Source organism: Fukomys damarensis, unplaced genomic scaffold (assembly GCF_012274545.1).
Source record: "Fukomys damarensis isolate Sample0158 unplaced genomic scaffold, DMR_v1.0_HiC HiC_scaffold_16, whole genome shotgun sequence".
NCBI lineage: Eukaryota > Metazoa > Chordata > Mammalia > Rodentia > Bathyergidae > Fukomys > Fukomys damarensis.
The window spans coordinates 101444174-101453061 of NW_022900928.1; the positions used below are offsets into that span (position 1 = coordinate 101444174).

General features: G+C 38.3%; 1 protein-coding gene across 1 annotated transcript in view; it reads right to left on the reverse strand.

Annotated features, from left to right (window-relative positions):
* The window catches only part of Agbl3 (ATP/GTP binding protein like 3), a 76456-nt gene extending 75985 nt beyond the window's left edge, over positions 1-471 (reverse strand). Inside the window, exon 1 of the mRNA XM_010616159.2 lies at positions 287-471. The gene's annotated coding sequence lies outside the window, so the exon portion shown is untranslated. The remainder of the gene's footprint in view (positions 1-286) is intronic.
* Positions 472-8888: the final 8417 nt, after the last annotated feature.

Genomic DNA, 8888 nt, shown 5'->3' on the forward strand with positions numbered 1-8888 from the left:
ACAGCCGTATTGGGGGCGGCGACTTCCGCGCACTGACGTCCGCGGTCGCTGCTGGCCGCGAGGCGCTCAGGGCAAGCTCGCTTCGCCTCCACGCGCTCCTGCTTCGCCCTACGCGGTCCCACCCGGGTAGCCCCTCGCTCCCACCGCAGCTTGTGGCCAAGCCAGTCGTCCCACCCGCGACGGGAGAAGATTTCAGGTTCTCCCCGAGATCCCCGGGGTCCAAAGACCGGAAGGAATTACTGTAAAAACCCCAACCACACCTCTACAAGACCAGATCATTGGTTACCTGGGCAACGGCCGCAGTCCCGCGAGACCTCGAGGAGTCCCCAGGAGACTTCGAACAGACCTCGCGAGACTTAGGGCAGCCTTTGAGACTAATCAAAGGACTTACGTAGGGTTTTGGATTTAGGAAGGGAGGTCCCAGAGGGTGACAGAATTTGAGGTAGAGCTGCCGGTTGGGTAGAGAGAATCCCGGAGGTTAGGACGTGGGGGGCTGCAGGAGGCTACGGGCGTGGGGACGGCGAGCTGTTTGAGAAAAGCCGGCGGAACGTACTGGTCAAGAACTTGTGCCTTGGAGCTCTCCTGACCTTAATATCCTGAATATGGACAAGTTCGTTTTGTAGATTAAAATTTCTTCTTCCGTGAAATGGATATAATAATTGCACCGATTTGTTAGAAGATTAAATTGAAAATGTGGAGGTCTTATGTGCACACAGTGAATTCCATTTTGCACAATTGTGACTAATGATCTTTATTCTGGAAAATGACTTCTCTTTAAATACTTGATTTGCAGGAATCATGAACATACTAGTGTGCACTCTTAAAAATTCTTATCAGCTCCTAGATTCCTTAAATATAATCGTTTAACATTGAACATTTGACTTCTGTGGCACAATAGATCATTTATATGTAGTGTGTCATCTAATTAAATCTGATCTTGCCATAACACTATTATTTGTGCACATTCTACTTTGATTTTTTTCTCATATTTAGTTCTGGTGATAATTTAATTGGTATTTCAAACAGGGTCTTGCTATGTAGTTCATTCAGGCTGGCTTTGAACTCTTTATGTGGTCCAGGTTGGCCTTGAACTTGTGGTGCTCCTCCTGCCTAAGTCTCCCCAGTGCTGGGATTACAGGCCTGCACCATTATCCATGGCTTGGAGGATAATTGAACGTATATATGGAAGTTTTCCAAGTAGAGTTGGAAAAAAAGAATGCATAGATGTTTGGAACCCATACAAATCATACCATGGGGTTTGTGATATTTAAGAAATGCAAGTAATGTTCTGTAGCAAATTTGATAGTCAAAGAGAAGGCAAAGCATTATGGTATAAACATGGAAATGGGTTAACGTTTTTTTTCAGATTTTTGAAGTTTTTGAAATTAACAAGATTTTTTATTTTTAACAAAAATTTGGAAGTTTGGAACTTCCAGATTAGACCTTAGCCTGAGAAAATAAAACATTTTAGATTAAGCCCTTCTGAAAATTAGTCTTCATCGTATCGTGCCGTACAAACATCACTAAAGGTGACATGTGCAGAGTTTTTCCTAGGATATGGATGTGGTTTGTGTCTCCCTCACCCCAGGTTCCTCTGTTGAAATTTAATATTAACTGGGAGATTTTAAGAGGTATTCAGAGGTGAGCCTTTGGGAAGTGATTAAGGCTATGTAAAGTCATCCAGGTGTAACCCACATGATTGAATACTCGAGGCTGTACAGGAAGAGGAAGACCAGAGGACACACACACACACACTCACACACATTTTGTGTGTCACAGGATGCTTTGCACCCTATTGGACTCTGCCAGCAAGAAGGCCATCACCAGAAGATGTGGTCCCTTGAGCTTGTACCTGCAGAGTCATGAACCAAACTAAACCTCTTAAGCACACCTGGTTTGTGGTATTATGCACTTGGCAATGGAAAATAGACTAAGGCAATATTTTTATATGGAGTCTTTTTCTGTTGGACTTTAGTCTGGTTAGTCTGGTTACAGCCATAGGAGATCAGATACGTAAGTGAAGCTCCTAGAAATGATCTAATTGGTTATAGAAGAAGTAAATGATAAGCTAGGATTTAGTCTCACTTTTAGTCCAAATATTTACATTATATGTCAAAAATCTTTTTAGAGAAAAGTTGTCTTACTGTATAATAAAACTACTTTGGTATTTAAAACTTCAGAAATCACATGCATTCATTATTTCATTACTTCAGTTAATCTTATTGAATGCTTATTACATGTCAGGGACTGTTCCCAGTGTAAGGCTATTATAAGGAACAAAACATTCTTTATGGAGCTTATGTTCTATTAGAAGAAAACACACAAACCAATAATAACAGTCAAAACCGGGGTTAGGGTTATAATTAGGGTTAGATGATGATAATTATTGTGGAAGGAAATAAATCTGGGAAAAATAGAGCACAGGGAGTGCTGGTGTGTGGGTCTTGGTAGGGTAGCTCTTTGTAGATGGAGTGGCCAGAAGTTTTGTGAATTAGACCAGACAGTACTGTGTAGCTAAACCTTAGCTGGAGTCAGTATCATTTTAAAGAAAGATTTCCTAAGGACTTCTCTCTTCTCCGGGTAAATTTAAGGTGATTTTCTTAAGCATCTAGTTTTTTTTTTTGGTACTGGGGATCAAACTCAGGCCCTTGTGCTTACAAGGCAGGTGGCAGAACCACTAAGCCAAATCCCCAGCCCAGCACCTAATTCTTTTTAACTTTTAAAAATTAAGAAAAAAATTGAGAGTATTTCCAAACGGTATTATGTACTGGAAATGAAATTCTTTATCTCTAAGTCAAAGTAGAAGTGACAACTGGAGTGAACTTTTAACAAAAATTTTCTATCAATCAGTCTGTTTTTATTATTCTTCCCTAGGTGAAGGCTCCCCCCCACCGAGGGTGTATTAGCTATGTTCCATAACATTTTAGCTGATTTAGCCAACTACAACAGTTTCATTTTCATATTTAAGATTTCATTCCAGTATTTGATGTTTAGATTTAGTATTAAAAAATTTATTTTAATTTCATTTTCAAACTTGATTCAAAGCTCCCTTCTCCCTACCTCTTAGAGCAGCCTAGATCTGTTCCAAGTTCTGGTGACTTGGAGATGAGGGGGAGTTTGGAGTTTTCTTTGTACACTTATCTATCCCTTTTTCTTTGTAAATCCTGGCTCCTTGCTGTGTTAGGATGCGGATGGGCCAGAATGTCAAAAGGGAAGAGGTTTCCATAACTGACCAAGTCACCAGACACATGGTATTCTTGCTCTATCTGTGGACTTCAAGAAGAGAACAGTGGCTCCAACCTGCCGTGTAAAAAGGACTCTCTTCAAATCACTGTCCCAGACAAGGATCCATCCCTATGACAGAACTGGGTGTATAGTGGTTAAGTGGGGACTTTGTAGCTGACTGTAGGCATCAGATACTCTGCCACTTAACAGCTCTGGTTTTTAATGTTCCCTATGCCTCAGTTAATTTACAAGGAAATCAGGGATAATAATGTAGTACCTGAAGGAGTCCAACTGCCACCCTCCTAGGCTGACCTGTATCAATCTGAGTCCACCCTACCCGCCCCAAACACAGCTGCCCTCAGTGATTCACACCCTTATTCAGCCTTGCTATGATAACAACTCTTTATCAGCCTGCACTGATAGCAACCACTACTCCATGCGTATCCCCAATCCTTGTCCTTGGGCGAGATCCTTGCAAGTAGCCACAACCTCCTTTTACTAAACTGTCCCACATGACCCTATAAAACACCCCATCAGTCTGTACGAGGGATCCGGTCTGGTATCTGCCAGAGCAGTCCCTCTCAGTTTTGTTCTGAAATAAACCTTCCCTGTTGAGCTCTTAACTCTGTTTCTTTTCCTCCTTTTTACCTAATAGTACCTATCTAGCGGGGTTATTCTGAGGATTAAATGAATGAGCAATATGCAGAGTTCTAAGCACTTACATACTATCCTTTCACATGATGTGAGCGGGCAGGTCAGAACTGTCCCTCCCCTATTGAGCACTTTCATTTTCACATTAGCATCATATGAGACTTTGTTAGGAGATAAATTCTCAGGCCCCACCCAGACCTATAGAATCAGAAAGGAGTGAGATGTGCTCCCCAGGGTATCCTGAACACTCAATGGATCAGAACATTGAATGAACTTTGGAATGAGTATGAACTTTTGTGAGCTATGATGGACTGGTAGGGCTGTTGTGAGGTTGAAGACAGTTGATACACACAAAGTGTAAGGTCCCAGTAAATATTCTCATTCTGTTGTTTACAGTGAGAACTTTTGAAGCACACATTCTCCAGAGGGAGCTGAGTGAGAGAGTCTGCTTCTCAAAGTGTCTCCAAAGCAGCTGCCACAATGCACCGCTCAGGAGCCTGGTGGAAAGGCAAACTCTCAAGCCCTGCCCAGGCCTAGGTAGGAGCGTCTATGTTTTTCCCTTTGAGGAACAAAGAAACTTTATAAATTCAGTCCCATACCTACAGATCCAACTCTCTTGGGAGTGGAACCTGCATATTTACATAACTAACGAGGCCCAGTGTTGATTCTATTGTTGACCAAGGATTGAAAAGCCCTAGTGAACTCAGAACAACCATTTTCTGTCACGTGGAAAAATCCTCCAAGTACCTGTGTTATTCATGTGGGCAGACGCTAGTCATACAAAAGATGGTATTTATTCTAAGAAATGCAGGTTTGCATAGAACACTGCTGGATAAGATTGAAAATGAGTTAATTTGATCCTGCCTTCTGTGTGATTATAGTCTTTTTGCATAATTTTAGCATATTTGATAAAGCATTATTAAATAAGCCCCCTTATGTAGGTAGAAATGATGAACTGAGCTTTCTAAAACTACTTTAATGGAACATTTTTTTGAAATCATATTCTAAGATAGCCATCATCACTAAAGGGCATGCCATGGCAAAATTCTGCTACTGAATCTGAGTTACAGTAAAGCAAGAAGCTGAAATTCTTAGGGATGAATTGATACCTGCACTAAAACTTTCGAAACACAAAAGGCCATAACATATCAATTCACAACTCTAGAAACTTTACTACAAAATTCATCAACAGTACATTTTAAAAAGTTTATAATTTGAAATGCTCATGAAAAATAATCATCTTATCACTTATCAAGCACCACTTTTTGGGGGGGTGCCAAACTTGGATCCTTGGGCTTGCAAGGCAGGCAAAGCAGGCCACACCGAAACGCTGAGCTAAATCTGCAGCCCCTCAAGCACCATTTTTGTGACCTGAGGGTGGATATACTTTTCAGGATGCAGAAAGCAATAAAGCAATGTTTAACTTGATGACTCCAAGATGAGGGGTTGTCTCTACCTTCTAACTGCTGGCAATTATTTACTACATAATTCTTTGACAATATGTGCTGGAGCCTTGAGATACTTTCTCTCTTAAATGCTTGAATTGTTATTCAATATTTTGTAATTTTTCTTATCTTTATCATTCATTACCTTCCTAGAATAATATAGTTGCACCTTGGCTTGAAGCTAGGTGATAATCTGTGAAGACCAGGTGAGAGAGAAAGCTCAGTCTTCAAACTCACCCTTACTTAATAACAAGATCTTTTTCTTATCCATTCTTCCACTTGCAGCAAAAGCACGTGTAGGAAAAAAACCTTTATTCCCACATCACACAAGCGACTATAGTGCTATGTTCTCAGGCTCATATACTGAATGTGTATATCTCATAAAATTGATTTTCATTTATTCTATCTTATCAGTTTGGCACTAGTAATACAGATTGCACTCTTCATTACTTAACTATAAATTAATAGTGATGACAACTTATTGTCGAGGGTTATCACCCTTCTTGTTAGGGCATAGCAATAAAAATATTATTTTGTTCTTACAGTAACTTACTTAATTCTACCAATTTCATGGGAAGGATTTGGGGGGATTTTTAGGAGCTCCAGACATTTAAGCTTTTATGAGGACTCAGTAAGTGATACATAAATATGCAATATCACTACAAAAATGTATCTTTGTATACAAATATAATCATCAGATACTTGCAACTAGTAATAAGTATTGCATACATGAATGGCATGTAATTACTGGCTGTTTCTACTATAAGACATTAGCTCTGAGGAACTAGTACTGTGCCTCTTAGGAATGAGAGGGGTGGTATGTGACTATACCAGGAATGAGAAGGGGGACGCAGGAACATTTGATAATTTTACTTTTTTTTTGGCACCTGAGATCAAACTTAGGATCTAGTGCTTGTGAGACAGACAGTAGAACCACTGAGCTAAATCCCCAGCCTGACAGTTTTACTTTTAAGAAAAAAATATTATTTTTCAGCACTGAGGATTGAACTCAGGGCCTTTGCGCTGAGCTACATTCTGAGACTTTTTAATTTTTAATTTTTTTAGCTTTGAGACAGGGTCTCACTAAATTGCTTAATTACCCAGAATGGGCTTGAACTCTCAATCCTCCTGCCTCAGCCTACTAGAAGGCTGGGATTACAGTCATGTACCACCATGCCTGGTTTAAGAAGAGTTTTAAAAATTCCTCTTCTACCTTTTTCATACACTTCTGGTCAGTTGTTCACATCACAGAAATTCTGAATACTTTGTTGCAAGTGTGCCTGTAACAATTAATGGGTCACAGATAAAATTAAAGAAAAAATTAAACAGTACCTACCTACAATTAAATAATAATGCTGATACAACATTAGGATACAAAATGAAAACAGTCCTAAAATGGAAATTTATAGAGGTAAATTCCAACATCAGGAAAAAAAAAATGAGTTCAGATAAACTAATGTAGAACCTCAAATGTCTAGAAAAAGATGAACATATCAAGCCCAAAGCACATGCAAGGGATACAATTATAAAGATCAGAACAATTATAAACATCAGAGCAGAAATTAATGCAATTGAGACTAAGAAAACAATAGAAAGAATGAATGAAGAGTTGGTTCTTTGAAAGATTAAACAATATTGATAAACCCTTAGCTAACCTTACCAAAAAAAAAAAAAAAAAAAAAAAAAAAAAAAAAAAAAAAAAAAAAAAAAAAAAAAAAGAAAACGAAAGACTCAAATTGATGCAATTAGGAATGAAAAGGGTGAAATCACAATCAATTCTGTGGGAATCCAGATCATCAATATCCACTTCTAGAACCTGTACTCTAATAAGATGGAAATGGACACATTCCCAGATACATATGAATTACCAAAGCTGAATCAAGAAGATATAAAACATTCTAAATAACAGTCAATGAAATTGAAAATATAATTAAAACTTACCAATAAAGAAAATCTCACACCTGATGGTTTCACTGCTGAATTCTACAAGAAATTTACAGAAGATCAAATGCCACTACTCTTTAAACTCTTTTTAATGAAATTGAAAGGGAAGCAATACTCCCAAAATCATTCCTGAAAACAAGTATTATCTTGATACCAAAACCAGAGAAGGGTCAACCAAAAGAGAACTACAGGCCAATTTCTCTAATGAACATAAATGCAGAAATCCTCAATAAGACACTGGCAAACAGAATGCAGCAAATCATCAAAAAGATTATATTTCATGTCCAAGTAGGAGTCATCCTAGGGATGTAGGGATGTTTCAAATCATGCAAATCAATAAATGTAGTGCACATATCAACAGAGCCAAAGGGGTGCGGGAAATCATATGAATAGATGCAAAAAGAGCATTAGAAAAAGTCCAACAGCTATTCATGATAAAAACGCTATTCAAAATTGGAATAGATGATCTTTAGCTCAATTTGATAAAAGCCATCTATGACAAACCAACAGCCAATATCATACTAAATGGTCAAAAACTGAAAGCTTTCACTCTACAATCAGGACAAGAAAATGATGTCCACTATCACTACTCTTATTTAAATTAATACAATTCTGGAAACAGACAGAAAGAAAAGGAATAAGGACAGGAAAGGAGGATGTTAAATTATCATTACGTGCAGATGACATGATACTCTACAAAGAAGACTCCAAAAACTCCACCAAAAGACTTCTAGACTTACTAAACTAATTCAGTAGCATAGATGGATACAAGTCAATACTCAAAAATCAATAGCATCCCTGTACACAAATAACAAACTCAGAGAGAGAAATTAGGCAAACAACACTTTTCACACCAGCATCGAGAAAAAAATGAAATACCTAGGAATTAATCTAACAAAGGAAGTAAAAGACCTTTACATTGAAAATTATAGTACTGTGAAAAAGGAGACGGAAGAGGATATCAGAAAATGGAATAACATCCCTTGTTCTTGGATAAGAACATAATGAAAATGGTTATAATTCCAAAATTGTTGTACAGATTTAATGCAATCCCAATCATACCTCACAAAACTAGACAATACATTCCCAAAATTTGTTTGGAGCCAGAAGAGACCTAGAATGGCAAAAGCAACTCTGGGCAGCAAAGGCAAGGCAGCGGACATCACCATCCCTGATTTGAAATTATACTACAAAGCTACTGGGATGAAAACAGCATGGTAGTGGAAAAAACCAAAGAATAAAACAAAAAACAGCTGAGGATCAATGGAACAGATTAGAAGATGCAGAAATAATCTCAAATACACTCAGCCACCTTATTTTTGACAAAGGAGCAAAACATCTTTATGGAAGATAGACTCTTTAATAAATGGAAAAACTGGCTTTCCATATGCTGAAGACTAAAACTAGACCCATGTCTCTCACCATGCATTAAACTAAAACCAAAATAGGTGGAAGATATAAATATAAAATCAGAAATGCTAAGGTCCAGGGATTTAGCTCAGTAGTGCTGCTTCCAGTCTCACAAGGGCAAGGTCCTGATTTTGATCCCGGTACCAAAAAACAAAACACAGAAACAAAAAATAAAAACCAGAAACAGTAAATCTGCTGGAAGATATAATAGGT